Source organism: Peromyscus maniculatus, chromosome 1 (genome assembly GCF_049852395.1).
Source record: "Peromyscus maniculatus bairdii isolate BWxNUB_F1_BW_parent chromosome 1, HU_Pman_BW_mat_3.1, whole genome shotgun sequence".
NCBI lineage: Eukaryota > Metazoa > Chordata > Mammalia > Rodentia > Cricetidae > Peromyscus > Peromyscus maniculatus.
This window is the reverse complement of record NC_134852.1, coordinates 104,463,270-104,480,929: the sequence shown is the minus strand read 5'-3', so window position 1 is coordinate 104,480,929 and position 17,660 is coordinate 104,463,270. Positions and strand designations below refer to the sequence as shown.

Sequence of the window (17,660 nt, the reverse complement as noted above, 5' to 3'; positions counted from 1 at the left end):
AATCAAGGCATCTTACTGGAAATGAATATTTTTATTCAATTAGTAAATTTAATTCAACACCATTTTCTCAGAAGGGTACAAGTTCCTATAATAAATGTGGTTAGGATGGCATGCTTAGTGTGATTGGAACCAATCTCTGTAAACTATTCTCAAAACTGTTCTAAATGCAAGCCAATTCCCCATGAATTAAAATAGGACATGTAATCATATTAAATCTTGAATTAAGATGTGCATTTGGACACTTTTAGAATACTAATAGGTTAATTAAATAAATAATAGTCATGTAATAAAAATATTTCCTCTATCAAATGCTTCTTTCAAAACATAAAAGTACAGACCTTTATTAAGCAGATTTCTAGTTCTCCAAAACAATTACAAAATGACTAAATATATTCATTTATATATATATATACATATATATATATATATATATATATATATATATATATATTCCCATGGGTTACAATTAATCTTTTGAAAGCCAGCATGGCCTATAACAGAAAATATTTATGAGTGAATATATGAGTTTTAGAGATTAACATTAAGGGACATTCATTTGATATAGTAAGGCATTACTAATAAAGTGAGAAGAATATCTGATAAATTTATTTATTCCTTGAAGAAATAATAATAGCTACTTTGCAATACACAAAACCACTTGTTTTCTCTTTCAGTACTGAAGACAATGTAACTGTCCATTTTTTCTTAAACCCTATGCATGTTCATTGAACAAAACCGTTTGTGTAAGTACCTATACCACATGCTGCTCAGAAATAGATACAGTAAGAATATTGCAGGTAAGTGGAGCACAGGGTGCCACTGCCAAATCACAAAATATAAAAAATAGAAAACTCAAACAAAATGAAAAAAAATTTTTTTGAAAAGTACAGGTATATATTTGACATGCATTGTGCCCAGAAAGACAGTGACCCTTCACTACTGTCCATGTCTTTGAAATAATAGATGAGAGTAGAATTGCCCCAGTTGAAGAGGAAATAGCAGTCTGACAGTTGAATATGCCAGCGTAGCATGAAATGATGGACAGCAATTCAAAATTGTTTGGTCAAACTGGGAGACTGGTAAAAGTTATACAGAGAAATTGGGTCCTTAGTTCTCAGGTAATGATGATTAAGGAAGGAGAAGGATAAAGATGAACCAGAAAAACATTGTGGTAATTTAAGGAGAGGAGAAAGAGTTCCACAATCAATCAGCAATTGTAAGCATGTAGACAGAGGCAGTAGTAGAAGACACAGGGAGATGAAATTAAAAATTAGACCTGAGATGGTTAAGATACAGCAGAGAGCCAACATTTATTCTGAAGTTTGTAACGTTGATGACTTGTTTTACAATATTATATTATGAGTCAATTTATAAATTTAACAGGAAATCAAAAATTAGCTAACAGCAGGAAAGAATTGAAGAGCATTTTTTCTTGACAAGCTACATTTCACATAAGTGGGAGTCTGTTTTAGCTTCTGTCTGCAGTTCTTCCTGTCCTGCCTATTTTTCTCTACCAATAACCCTTGAACTCTCACTGTAGCCAGGAAATGTGAATGCATCTTAATGCATGAGTCTAGACAAAAAACCCAGGCACTTTGCTGATGATGGGAATGTATTTAATATGGACAGAAAGAAATTACAAAAGTCTATTATTTTGCCAATTAAAGCTGATTAATTTAGTAGGGAACAAACACATTTTCATTTTTTTTTTTTTGAAACTAACAGTGGACCTTGCAGAATTTAACAGAGATCCAGGAAATAAAAGACCCAGCAAAGGGCTGAAATCACTTGTTTAGTTAACTTATTTAGTTAGCTAACTGGCAAGCAAAGTAGACCGCAGCATCCCCAAAGGAGAACTAGAAAGTGAAAGTCAAGGAACCCCTGAGATAGGGAAGCAACTTTCACCGGATTATCCAGCTTTCAGGAATCATTTTGAAAGAAGTGTAAAATCTTTGCCTTAAAATCTTGTTGTGTTTGAAGGTGCATTCCCTACTAAAGAATTCGGCTTATTATTATATATACACTCATGAGTAAATCACAAGAGGTCAGGCTAAAAAGTGAAAACATGATAATAATAAATATAACACAACAAATTATTCACTTATTCATTTAATGCAGAAAAGATAAATCTTTTAAAAAGAATAGAAACGAGAAATTTAAAAACAGAAGCAATTCATTATCTTAAGTGACTATAGTTCATTTTAGTTGTGTTTGGCATTCGATAAAACACTGGGACATGAAAAAAATGTAAAAATCAAAGACAAAGCAAATCAATAAAATCTAATGGTTGTTGTTGGGTTTAATAGATCACTCTCCTCTCTCTCTCTCTCTCTCTCTCTCTCTCTCTCTCTCTCTCTCTCTCTCTCTGTGTGTGTGTGTGTGTGTGTGTGTGTGTGTGTGTGTGTAAAGCTTATGAAATAATAAGCTTTCATATGGCTTTTTAAAACAACCTTTGTGTTAGTGATCTTTCCCCTAATCTCATCCTCTGCCATTTAAACTTCCCTCTTCATCATCCCTCTTTCTCCTTTATATCATCTGTGCTTTACTATTACATTCTATTAATTTTTTTCTTCCCCCTCCTCACCAATAAACACTTTCCAGTTTTCTGGTATTCTTAGGTACATCAAATAAAACAAGAAAATAAATAAATTTGGCATAAAGATCCACCTATGAGTGACAACATGGGGCATAGCTTTTCTGGGCATGGGTTACATTGCACCTTCAGCATAAAAACTCATCAGCAGTCTTACCCAGCTTTGAACCCTTAGAACTTCAACAATGACCAGTATATCAAAATATATTTATGGGTACAATAATTGTATGAATATTAATAACCAACAACTTGTTGGGGTAACTAACAACTATCTGATTGAATTTGGAGCCTGATCCACAGAAAGAAACAAATGCCTGCTCTTGTAAACCTGGTCAAGAACCTGGTTGGGGAACTCACAGACCCCAAGGCTGAATCTACTATTATTATTTTACTAAATGAACATATTGTCAAAAATACATCATCTAAATAAGTATATTTTTACTCATAGAATAGTACAACTCTCTGACATCTTCAGAGAGATTTCTTTCTGTTGTAGATGATGGTTAACACAGAAACTCACAACAGAAACTCAAAGCACAGAGAATAAGTGATGTGGATAATTCAGCCAAAATGAGACATCTTTATTGCATGCTTTCCCCAGTGAAAGATGGGACACAAAGACTACAAGATCCAGAGGGCAATAACATCTGAGTACCACTATTGTACCTTTAGGCCTATTTTGCCATGCTGGTTATTGATGTGGTTCATGGACATCACAGCTGGGTAGGACTATTGGAAACTCCATTGGAAATCTGCATAGCCCTTTCTGGTACTATGGAAGCTAGTCCTCAGAGAGTAATCTTTCATGTCACATCAAGCTAGTCCTGCAGTTAAAGTACACAGTCTGTTCAGCAAAAGGGACTTACCTTCAATCTATGAGAGGTAACAAAGTGTAACAGAAAAGCCTAATAAATGAGACCATATGGTTAGGAACATACAGATACATACAGGTAACATTATATAGACTTGGCTAGGTATATTCCTATATTTAGGAATATAAATGCATAAACACACACACATATGCATATATGTATGTAAACAATTAATGGAGAAAGAGACTGTACATTTGAAAAACAGCAAGGAAGATTATATGAGAGGTCCTGGAGGGAGGAAACGAAAAGGAGAGAATAATGTAACAATATTACAATCTCAAAAATAAAATAAATAATTTTTAAAAAACAGCATTGTCACCAAACACTTTCACAACCACTGCTAAATTTCTCAGATCCTCTTCAATGTCCTTGTCAGGAGGAAATGCCAGGAAACTCTTACTCTGATAGGATATTCCCGGGTTCATACTTGTAGTTACTCAATAGTATTTCTAAACAACAATGGTATTAATGAAGTCATAGTCATAAGGGATCACAAAACCTCTCTCTTCTCCACTGCTTGTGCCATGACGATTCCATCTCTTTAATTTTCACATGACTCCCAAGATTATCTCTTGAATGATGTTCTTCACTGTCTTCTTTAATGCCATCATCAAAGTTGTTTTTCACACTGCAGTGAGAACCTGACCTTTGACAATTTTCTCTTTACACAGCTATTTGATTACACAAATCTTCTATACAGTGTTTGTGACCTAGCATCTATTGATATCCTTCATTGTGGCTTCAGTGACAAACTCAAAGCCCCTGCATGCCTCATATTACTGTGAATGTCCCTCCATTGATTACAATGGCCTCTCAGACTATCATCATTGTTCCAAAGATTAGTCTTCAAATAAAGAGATTATACAGAAGTTTAGACTCATTAGGAGACTCTTAATTATCATGGAAGTGGGAGGGCAAGACTCTAATGATGCTTCAGATGTGTCCACAGAGTGTAATAAATTGCTAGGTTCACTCCAAAAACATTATTACAATAAAAAAAACACATTACAAGATTTATAAATACCATGGGGTTAAATTTTCCAACATTATCTTCATCTCATTATATCTAGGTGATAGACCCTGGAAGCAGCCAGCTAGAGTACAAATGATGCCAACTCATGATAGACATGATTATGTAGATGTGATCAAGTTACACTACACCAGACATAGGAATATATGATGTGCAAACATTATTTTCACAATTTATTTAGCATCCTTGAACAGCATATACCTACATGTAAACCCAAACATATCCAAGGTTTTAACATTGTGACATGATGTGGTTGAATACAAAGTTTATGCTTAAGAACCACACACTGAAGTTACAAAAACACACACAAGAAAATCTCATAACATTTTAAGTCTTAGATTTCTGATGGTCCTCATTCATAACTATCCTAGGGTAAGTGTAACCACATGTGGCCAGTTGGGCACAGATTGGATTTACCAGCCTGTCAATCAAGATCATTTCTACTGAGAGCCAACATAAATCATCACCAGATAAAATGTCCAAATTTAAATTTCCAAAGAGGAAGTGGTCTAATTTACAATTTCTTCATCCAAGATGTTATGATGCATCACTACACCCATAATTGGTTTGACATTGAATTTTATAACACAAAACATCTGGCCTCACTCCCATGGTGACCAATGAGAACAATTTCTGAAGCTGGGACAAATTATCCTCTCGAAGAACAACAGCTGTCTCCATGATCTATAAATATGTCTTCCCCCTTTACCCAGAAGAATATTCATGTCACAGAGAAGTAGAGACAAGGGCATTATGGGAGGTGTGACTCTGATGGAAAACCAACTGTTCTTCATTTATCTTGGTGGTGTCAAATGAGTCTTTCTTTCGCAAACAGCTGTATTTTTCTACCCTCTTGATTACACACACCAGAGCTATACACATTTCTGATCTTTGGATGCACTCATGAAAATGGGAAGGTTCACTTCTCGTGCTATTTCTTTGTAACCACAAGAGTAAACCCTTTTCAGAGTTTCAGTATGTGAGACAAAACAGTGGGAAACATATTAACTGTCAAGAAGAAAAATCCCTACATCTAAACCCTGCATTGGTGCAATATACATCCACACCTCAAAGCATAAAGCAAGAGAAAGATGGCCCCACTGTTTAAAATTCCTATTCTACTCCTGTTCTCCTCAATAATCTACTAATCTGAGACAATATAACAATAAATTGCAATGTCTAGAAACATCCTCTTTACAGTTAACATTAATTATGAATAGCTGCCGGGCGTTGGTGGCGCACGCCTTTAATCCCAGCACTCGGGAGGCAGAGCCAGGCGGATCTCTGTGAGTTCGAGGCCAGCCTGGGCTACCAAGTGAGCTCCAGGAAAGGCGCAAAGCTACACAGAGAAACCATGTCTCGAAAAACAAAAAAAAAAAAAACAAAAAAAAAAAATTATGAATAGCAACTTGCTGTTGAGTATCTCTCAAATAGAACTCTGGCTTAGATTACTCCTGGAAAATTCAGAACCGCTCTCAAGTTACATGTAGGAATTACACCATGTTCCATTACCTTAAATATACTTTAAAACATTTCCCTAGAAATAGTAAGTTCTCAGACAATTGCACTTTACACCTTTTACAATTATGATAATGATGATTGATGGTAATGATGGCGATGATGATTTTGATGTCATTGATGTTGATGATTTCTGACTTGATTGCTTCACTTAGCATGTTCCCCAGGTTGATTTGTGTAGATTTAATTTGTGTAGTTTAGGGTTGACTAGTAGCCCATTGTTTATAAATACTCTGTTGTTGTTTTTTTTCTCCCTTCATTTGCTGATAGACCTACATGTCAGTTCTCTGAATTAGCTATTGGGAACAGTGTGACAATGAGCAAAATAATGAAGTCTCTTTGGTAAATAAATTCATACAAGTTCAATAAAATCTAGAGATGGGATTTGGGGGACAAAAGACTTATAATTTTATTTTTTTCAGGGATATCTAGTTCCTTATAATTGCTATGCTAATTTACAACCCCACTTGAAGTGCACAAGCTTTCTTTTTTCTCCCAATCATTATACTTTATCTTTTTTTGTAATATCTATTCTGACTAGAGTATGATGATATCTCACTACAACTCTACTTATGTATCTCTAAATGATTAGAAAGAATATGCATATAGTGTTTGTGTGTGTGTGTGTGTGTGTGTGTGTGTGTGTGTGTGTGTGTGTTGATCATGTGTATGCCTTCATTTTAGAAATGTATATTTAGGTTCCTTGCTTGTTTTAATTAGTTTTCCTTATTTCTTACTCTTGGCACTTTTAAGCTTTTTTATGTTTAAGATGTTAATCATTTATCAAATACATGATTTGCATTTTCTACCAATTAATAGGGTACCTCTCTACACTGTGAATTTCTTTCCATTTTTTTTCTTTGTAGAAGCTTTATTTTAATTATTTTATTTATCTCAAAAAGAACATTTCCCTGGCTTACCGAGTATTTACTCTACCCTTACCCTGAAATCAGTCATTTATCTGGGAAGCATTTGTATCATACAATGAAAATGGGTTTTCAAAAAAAAAGTATTATGAAAATGAAAAGATGGCTTAGAGATTAAGAGCACTTAATACTCTTGCAGGTTTGGTTCCCGAGACCAACTTAGGTTGGCTCAAAACTACCTGTAACTCCAGTTCCAGGGGATACAATGCTCTCTGGCCGCTGTGGACACTTGTACACATATTGTGCACATTAGCTCACATACTCACACAAACACACATAACTGAGATCAGAATTTTTAAAAACTATTGTATCTGAGGCTGCATCTGGCTCCCTCTCTCACAACCTTTATAGTAAAATGAGCTCCATAGAGACAGTGCCGGGGCAAGCAATAGCTAGACAGGCACTGGGCAACGCTGCCTTGCGCAGGAAAATCACCTAAACGTTGGCAAAGGAGAGCTGAAGAAGCCGAGAAGCAAAATGTTCTCACGCGCATTCTTTGAGCGAGCTTGCTGGGGAAAGTGCAAGAAAAGCACCCAGCTGCTTCTGTCTGCTCCTCAGGGTTCTCTAAGAAGTACTCATCCAGAGGTGAAAGACTGTGTCTGCTAAAGAAAGGGGGAAATTTGAAGACATTGAAAAGGCTGACAATACTCGTGAAAGTGAAGTGAAAATCTACATCCCCTGAAAGGGGAGACCAAAACGAAGTTCAAGCCCCCAAAGCGCCCAAGAGGCCTCCTTCTGCCTTTCCTTGTTCTGTTCTAAGTATTGCCCTCAAACCAAAGGAGAACATCCTGGCTTACCCATTGGTGATGCTGGGAAGAAACTGGGGGCCATGTGGAAAGGCACAGCGGCAGACGACAGGCAGCCCTGGGAAAAGAAGGCTGCTGAGCTGAAGGAAAAATGCGAAAATAATATTGCTGCCTACAGAGCTAAAGGAAATCCCCATGCCGTGAGAAAAGGATTAGTCAAGGCTGAAGAGAGCAAGAAAAAGAAGAGGAGGATGAGGATATGGGTAAGCAGGATGAGTAAGAGGAGGAAGAAGAGGAAGACAAAGATGAAGATGATGATGAATAAGTTGGTTCTAGCGCAGTATTTCTCTTGCCTATAAAGTATTTAACCACCATATACAAAACTCAGACCTTTTAAAGAATAAAGGCTGAAATATGAAGCTGTGTAAGATTTTTTTAAACTGCAGAGTGTCTTTTATCTGTATAGGTAACACACTACCAAATGTGTTTTTAGATACCCCTGGCCTGGTGGTGTTTTCAATAGCCACTCACCTTGCCTGGTACAGTGTGGTGGCTGTAAATGGACATGAAGAATAAAAACATTTTTTTTAGAAATTATTTTATTTACTCTTTGTGTGGAGAAGGGATGGTGTGTATGTCACGGTGTGTGTGTGTGTGTGTGTGTGTGTGTGTGTGTGTGTGTGTGTGTGAAGGTCAGAGGACAACTTCCAGGAGTCAGCTCTCTCCCTTGACTACATGGCTCAGCAGTTAAGAAAGCTTGCTCTTCTAAGTTCAGTTCCCATCACACATGTCAGACTTATCAAAACTGCCTGTCATCCCATCTTCAGACAATCCAATACACTCTTCTGGCCCCCAATGGCATCCACACACACATACATAAAACCACACACACACACACACACACACACACACACACACACACACACACATAATAAAACAAATATTTTTAAAACTTTTAAACTGTGCATGCATATATATATATATATATGTGTGTGTACACAAATAAACATGTGTATTTGTTTATATGTAAAAGTGTGTTCATATGCATTTGTGTACATATGAACAGAGATATGTACATATAAGTAAATACACAATTGGGCTACAGAGATGACTCAGTAGTTAAGAGCACACACTGCCTGAACAAGACATCTGAGTTATTGTCCAAGTAATTATGGTAGGTGGCTTGTAACTACCCGTAACTCCAACTCTAGAGGATCAGACAATCTATTCAGTCCTCTGCATTCACCCACATATGCAAGCATGTATCCACACACAAATGGACATAAATATGTAAGTAAAAAAGTAAGTATACACATAAATGCATGTGTTTTAGAAAGCAAGAAAACTTTGCATCCATGTCTTTAGTTTGAATCCCTTTTCAAAATTTTGTATTATTTTTATATTTGTTTCCACTATGCTCCAAGAGACAGCTTCAAATTCATGGTCACATAGATGGCCTTCATTAATCTCAGTGAGGCACAAAATAAAACTAATAGATATGAACATATAGACAGGTTTATGGGGAAGAGGAAGGGTTGACAGCAGGAACAGAATACATTTACAAAATTGTAAAAAAAATTAAAGTTGAAAAATGCATTAAACAAATTAGAACACCACTGGTATAAAAATCTAAGGTCAGTTATATGTGGATTGTGTCCATTTTGGAAACTATTTCCATTAAGATGACATTGTGGTGCATTTGATCTCTTGAAAAATCTTAATGAAGAATTAATAAAATGTTCTCTGTGGTTTGGAACCAACACAATACATTATGACAAAAAAAACCCCACATTTTTGCTCAACTTTAATATTATCCCACTTATTAGCACCAACAGTCTTTGGACAGGTTTTATAGGAGTAAATTATAGGAATTCTTTCTTTACAAAAGTTCTGGGTTCACTTCACGTCTATGGTTTCTTGTAGAGATCTCAACTTTAGAACAACTTTTTGATTGTTTAATACATTCATTTAAAGTAAGAAAGGAAATCTGACCCATATTATTATATAATTAATAGAAGAGAAAGACAACAGGAATTTACTTAAAGAGCAAATGGCTGAGAAACTTCCACCTCTGCATCTTCTTTAATAAAATCACTGTAGGTCAATGATCCCAGTTGGAAGCCGATCATTATCCTTCCTCATGGGGATATTAACAAGTTTAATTTAGTTTACCTTTTGCTGTATCTCCTGAATTTCATTTCTCTACTCATTTCTTATTAAGCTTTCATTGACTGCATCAAGAACTCTACTTCGTAAAGTAAAATAACTGCTATTCCACTCTCTTGGCCTTCCATAGGTGTTTGTTCTAGTCCTTAAATCCTGTTAGATAATGCCTCCTTTACTGGGTGATACACTATCTCTAGTGGTTTTATCATTCTTATACAATGAACTTGACTTTTATATCAATGTAGAAATGGAGTAGTAGTTTGGTCCTCCATTTACCATTGTTATCCGTTCACTCAATATTAAAGCAATCAGGTTTATGGATGTTTATTTATATCTAAATAGTTAATGCATTTATTAGCATTCAGTCTGTGAACGCTCATAGTGGATAAGCTTTACTGTTTTCATCTATACAAATTTCTATCATACTTCAGATTTCATTTCTTTATCTATAATGTAAAATAATAATAGCTATTACTTCAGAATTGTTGAAATAGGACTCCTAGCAGTAAGATGTTAACAATGACCCTGATGGTGTTGATTACAATGTTTTGTGGTTTTGAAATAACTTTGAAAGTTTCACTTTTCCCCAAAGTTAAAAAAGCCCAATTTACTCCTGGAGTTACTTTATTGATTCTCTCTTCTGTGATATTCATTTAATCAAGCCTTACATATGGTTCTTTACAACTCTAACTACAGTTCTTTTTGAGTGGTTGTCAACTATGCATTTTCTTATACCCTGGTCTTTATGAAATATTCTCAGTGCACTAATTCTTCTGGGTACAAGTAGTTCAGATTGTGGCCAGCAGAGAAATACACCAGGAAATAATGGCAGGAAGATGATGTATCGGAGTGTCTACCCACTGTTTTTAACTGAGAGCTTTCCAAGGACACCAGAAACTACAGCACATTTGCAGAAATTGACAAATAGGCTCTAAAATTCATATGATAATTCCAGTGACAAAGACTATCCACAAATAAAGTCTTGATACAGAAGGACAAATTTTAAATGCTATTTCTAATTTCAGAGCAGACTAAAAATCCACAGTGTTAGTTAGCTTCATCATGACTATGAAAAAAAGCCTTAAGGAAGAAGGGATTTGTTTCCTCTCATAGCTCATGGGGACACAGTCCATCGAGTCAGGGAGGGCATGGAAGCAGCTGCTCACATTTTCTGTACAATCCAGAAGCAGAGAGAGGTGAATGTTGGCACTCACTCACTTTCTTATTTTATTCAGTTCTGATCCCAGCCCATGGAGATTGTGCCACCCACATTTAGAGTGAGACTTTCTTGCTCCATGCTCCTTGCTCCTTCCTTCTTGCTTACTTAGAACTTTCTGGAAACATTCTCATAGACATACTCAGATATGTTTACATAGTGGTGATGATGATGATGATGGTGGTGGTGATTATTATTATTATTATTATTATTATTATTATTATTATTATTGGAAAGTGATATAGACTTTCTCTGTGTAGCCCTGGCCATCTTGGAACTCACTTAGTAGGCCAAACTGGTTTTGAACTCATAGAGATCCACCTGCCTCTACCTCCTGAGTGCTGGTATTAAATGTATGTGCCACCACTGCCTAGCTCCATGGTGATTCTTAATTCAGTCAAGCTGACAATAAAGATTAACAATTTGTGGAGAGTTGACTTTTGACTTATATAATTAAGTTGGACAGGACACAAGCATAAGCTTTCTACAGTCGAGAGAATGAAGTCAGACTCTATCTCATGCTATACACAAAAATGAACTCAATAATCAACTTACTCAGATATCTAAAACTATAAAATTCTTAGAGCAATAACAGATCAATATAATTAGGACTTACACAATCTTATCAAACATTAAGCTTAGATTAATTTTAGTTCTTATTATCAAATTACAGAACCTTTGCCAACTGAATTAGGTTACATATTCTAAAAACCGCTAAAAATATGACAAATAAACCAATGAGACATAAATACCAATTTTGCTTATCCGAACATGAGTTACATTTATCTAAATATTTAATCTATTTCTTTTTTATTAATCTATTTTTTATTTTTTACATATCAGCCACGGTTTCCCCTGTCCTCCCCCTCCCCCCCCGCCCCCATTCCCATCTCCTCTGTAGATGTAACCAACCGTCTTATTAAATAAGAAACACAGAAACAATGTAAAAGAGAAAGCCAAGAGGTCAGAACTCAGAGCTAAAATCTCATCCTTCCTCCTGCTGTGTCCCAGCTTCCCGAAAGAGAGCTATTTCCTGTGTGTAAGTCGTTTTTCTAGTCATTCTGCCTTCTCATTGGTTGTAAACCCAAACATGTGACTGCCTTGTCACTGTCTGAATGTACAGCCCCCTAGGTCTTAAAGGCATATGTCTCCAATGCTGGCTGTATCCCAGAACACACAGAGATCTATGGGATTAAAGGCATGTGTCACCACTGCCACACTCTGTCTATGGCTCTAATAGCTCTGACCCCCGGGCAACTTTATTTATTAACATACAATCAAAATCACATTTCAGTACAATTAGAATACCACCACACTCCTCCAGGGCAAAGACACCCCTGGAGATTCAGTTCAACCTGGTAGATTCAGTCCAGGCAAGTCCAGTCCCCTCTTCCCAGGCTGAGCAAAATGTCCCTGCATAAGCCCCAGGTTCTAAACAGCCAGCTCATGCACTAAGGACAGGTCCCGGTCCCACTGCCTGGGGTCCTCCCAAACAGTTCAAGCTAATCATCGGTCTCACTTATCCAGAGGGCCTGATCCAGCTGAGGGCTCCTCAGCTATTGGTTCATAGTCCATGTGTTTCCATTAGTTTGGCTATTTGTCCCTGTGCCTTTTCCAATCTTAATCTTAACAATTCTTGCTCATACAATCCCTCCTCTTTCTCGCCAATTGGATTCCTGGAGCTCCAGGTGGGGCCTGGCCATGGATCTTTGCATCCGTTTGCCTCAGTCATTGGATGAGATTTCTAACACGACAGTTAGGGTGTTTGGCCATCTTATCACCAGAGTAGGTCAGTTTGGGCTTTCTCTCAACCATTGCCAGTAGTCTATTGTGGAGGGATCTTTGTAGATTTCTGGGGACTCTCTAGCACTTTGCTTCTTCCTATTCCCATGTGGTCTTCATTTATCATGCTCTCTTATTCCTCTTCTACCATAATAAAAACAGCTTGGTACTGGCATAAAAACCAACATGTGGACCAATGGAATCGAACTGAAGACCCTGACATTAATCCGCACACCTGTGAACATATAATTTTTGACAAAGAAGCCAAAACTGTACAATGGAAAAAAGAAAGCATCTTCAACAAATGGTGCTGGCATAACAATGTCAACGTGTAGAAAGCAGCAAATAGATCCATATCTGTCACTGTGCACGAAACTTAAGTCCAAGTGGATCAAAGGTATCAACATAAATCCAGTTACTCTGAACCTGCTAGAAGAGAAAGTAGAAAGTAGTCTAGAATGCATTGGCATAGGAAATCACTTCTTAAAGACAACACAGGTAGCACAGACACTGAGAAAAACAATCAATCAATGGGACCTTTGGAAACTGAGAAGCTTTTATAGAGCAAAGGACACGATCAACAAGACAAAGCGATAGCCTACAGAATGGGAAAAGGTCTTCACCAACCCCACATCTGACAGAGGGCTGATATCCAGAATATATAAAGAACTCAAGAAATTAGACATCAAAATGCCCAACAGTCCAATTAAGAAATGGGCTATAGAACTAAACAGAGGATTCTCAACAGAGGAAGCTCAAATGGCTGAAAGACATTTAAGGAAATGCTCAACATCCTTAATAACCAGGGAAATGCAAATCAAAACAACTCTGAGATACTACCTTACACCTGTCAGAATGGCTAAGATCAAAAACACTGAAGACAGCTTACGCTGGAGAGGATGTGGAGCAAGAGGAACTCTCCTCCACTGTTGGTGGGAATGCAAGCTTGCACAGTCATTTTGGAAATCAATAGGGTGCTTTCTTAGAAAACTGGGAATCAATTTCCCCCAAGACCCAGCTATACCACTCTTGGGCATATACCCAAAGAATGCTCAATCATACCACAAGGGCACTTGCTCAAGTATGTTCATATCAGCATTGTTTGTAATAGCCAGAACCTGTAAACAACCTAGATGCCCTTCAACTGAAGAATGGATAAATAAATTGTGGCACATATACACAATGGAATACTACTCAGCAGAGAAAAACACTGACATCATGAGGTTTGCAGGCAAATGGATGGATCTAGAAAAAATCATCCTGAGTGAGGTAACCCAGACTCAGAAAGAAGAACATGGTATGTACTCACTCATAGGAGGATACTAGATGTAAAACAAAGATGACTAGACTGCTACTCACAATTCCAGGGAGGCTACCTAGAAAACAGGACCCTAAGAAAGACACAAGGATCTCCCAATGACAGAGAAATGGATGAGATCTACATGAACAACCTGGACATGTTGGGGGTAATGAAGGGAAAATTTCAAGGGAAAGAGAGTTCAGGGGAGCGGGAGATCCTAGCTGGATTAATCTATTTCTTATAAAGTAATTTATCAATATTCAATGTTCATTATATATTATATGCCTTATGCATCACAAATAATATAAACTATGTGTAGTGGGTAGTATTTTCTTGTCCTCTGTAGTTAAAAACAATGATATTTTTAAATTACCAAAAGCTCTGAGCCTAAGAATAAACCAGATCTAGTTTGGATTTAAACACAGGTCTGTCTGATGTTAAAATGGTGCTTTTCTATGAAGTATACTATTGATCAAAGGATGCACACTTATGCCTCTGCCTTCTGATTTTTAACTCTGCAGACAATTTTCATCAGAAAAAAAAAATGTTGTTTTGGCTCCTCTTTGTCAATTGATTTCCTATATCATTCTTAAACCCCAAATTACCTCATTAGGACCTAAAATGGTCTCATTTATTAGGCTTCCTTATTTTATTAAAACAGAATGATAACCATAAATGTCAGCTGTTGAGATTCTCTGTCTGTCTCTTTCTCTTTCCCTCTCTCTTATTATAAAAATGTTGAAAGCCCTTGAATCAAAGAAAGAAAAAAAGCTACAAAATTAATTATTCTACATTCAATTTACAGAAAGAAAAGGAGGACTGAGAAGTACCAGATGCCAGTACACTTAGTAAGCTGGACACTATTACCTTAGCAGAGACAAAGAAACAGAAGAAGAATAATGAAAATAATCTATCACTAGAAAGGTATAGATCAGAAGTGTTTGAGATCAGGGTGACTTTCAGTGATAACATAAAACAGAAGCAAAGAGTTGATTTTGCAAATCAATCAAATATTGTCCCTTCCAGTTATTATTTAAAATGCCATACAAAATTCTATCAAAACACTGGAATATGGTGAGAAATCAGACATGAAATTTATTTTCAGGGAGCTTAACATTCTTGAATGGAGAAATGACATAGCTTAATTAATAATTTTGGTTCTATAACAGAAGTTTACATTTGCACTATAGACAAGCAAATGGATACTACTGCTGAGATTCAAGGAGCCAAAGATCCGACCAGTATGGTTTAATGAGTAACATGAGGCCCAGTTGAAGACTGGATGGTGAATAAGATACTAACAGGCAGATAAGAAGGATTACTGTGTAAAAACAACTGCAGAGTAAGTACTGTGATTCGCCAATTCTATCATATGACATGCATCTGGTCCTATTAAACAGGAAAGTCCATGGTATTTCTGTTGATTTCTTTACGACTAGTTCTGAAGATACAGACAAAATGCATTCTGATATAAAAACAATATCTCTGATGTTATGCTTTCCAAACTTTTAAAATATCTTCTATCCCACAAAAATTACAAGTATTTCCAATTCAGGAGGTATTGGTTTTTGTCCCTCCAGTTTCAGAAATTGGCATAGACTTTGGCACATTGTAGAGACATAGACAGGATTCCTTAAATTCACTATGGATCTTATTCATACATAGATGAGAAGGGACTTTAGAGGAGAGCCCAGCAAGAAAAACTTTTTGGACAAATCTGAATTTCAAGAAGCTCATATTCTTTGAAAACTTTTCCTGTATATCTTCAAGTGGCATAATCTTCTAAAATTGATACTGTAATCTGCCTATATCATCATCAATGATTAAAATTTGTATTCTTATTCTCATCAAATCTCTACTGGAGAAACATTTGTACTATAATAGGGCTGATTTCAGAGTAATTTGCCACTAACTTATGAGTGGTATTATGTGCAAGAATGTCCTGAAAGATTTTTAACTAAAGAATGGAGCTGCACTTGCAGGTCACTGTTAAACTTAACCCTCCCGTGTCTCGGTGAAATTTGCACAGCTTCTAGATTCTTAGACATTCTCAACAAATGCTATCAATAAGTCTCTATTAATGAACATTTAGAACATCCCTGTAAATCGATGCATGTGAAATACAGCTAATTAGAAATGAAACCGTTGCAAATTTTGTCGATTGGGGTGTTCTTCAAAATAGTACATAATGGGCCAAACATTCGGTTTTAAGTGCAAACTTCAGAATCTGTTCTATCATTTCCAACATGGATATGCATTACTTCATTCTCCATTTATTCATCTGAGGGAAGAGCATGTCTCCATACATTGCTCTGTGACTGAAGAGAGAGGTAAGGAGATGGATGTAATATTTGGTATAATATCTAGCTAGTAGGAGTAAGTTAAATGCTAATTTCTCCCACTTCCACCTTCCATTTTGTATTAGAAGGACATCAGAGCTGGAGAGGTTGTCTACCATACAGGTATCATTGTAAAAATGGTAGAAGCAAAATAAGAATTTTAGTTGCCACAACTAACACTATGTACTAGAACAGCTCCAACTCCTTTTCTTTTCATGAGTAGCCACCAGAAGTGACCACCTCCCTAAGTTGACTCCCTAACTTGACTGCCTACAGATTGCTTGGACATCATGCCCTCCCTCTCATATCACAGTCAGCATCTGTTCAGGCTCAGGTGAAAATTCCTTTATGAGTATTTCCAAGTAAATATAGTTCAGCATGAAACCATAGATAGAGAAGTGCATCTCTGCCTTCATCATAGTTGGAGCCTCAGTTTATCTCTCATGCAGCCATGTCTTTGACAGCCACATCTGAAGACTGCATACAAGTTACCATCTAAATATTCTATTGTGGCTATAACTTGACATTGAAAGGAAATTCTCTACCTGCATTGATAGACTGTGATGTTCACTAAGGAGGAATTTCAAACAAGTGGCACTTAATGAATTCCAGAGGGCTGACTAAAGATTTCAGTTGCTGGAGCTATGAACTTCATCTGTTAATTGTTATGCAGTCATGTCTTTAAGGAGAATTTAAGCTGTACAGTGAAAAGAAGCAGTGCTTTGCAGAGGCAGCTAGACCACTGCTGGTTCATACATTCAGAAATACATGAAGTATATTAACATTACGCTAATGTTCCAGGAGGGGAGAAGCTGACCTTTTGTATTTGAATTTGCTTTGTCTCCACATCAAGTGGCTCTATTGGAGATTTAAATTGATATAATCCTTATTTATGATTACGTAGTCAAAAAGGTTCAACCAGGGAAAAGAATAAAGAATTTAAAAAATATCATCTTGTCAGGAGTTGGTGAATATTTGAACAAAAACAGCGCAGAAAAGAAGAAAAGGTGTGCCCTATTTAGAAAACTGGCTATTGACATGTAAGAAATTGAAATTTACTGGCACCACTATCATGAAAGTGTTCTATCAGGCAGGTACTAGGAATAATGTTGTCTAATAGATGGAAAAAGTATGGGGTGTTCAAGTACGTTTTCCTCTATCATCACACAGCT

General features: G+C 36.5%; 1 pseudogene; it reads left to right on the top strand.

The window, feature by feature from the left end:
- The first annotated feature begins 718 nt into the window (after nucleotides 1–718).
- Nucleotides 719–8,010, top strand: LOC102923522 (high mobility group protein B1 pseudogene; annotated as a pseudogene).
- Nucleotides 8,011–17,660: the final 9,650 nt, after the last annotated feature.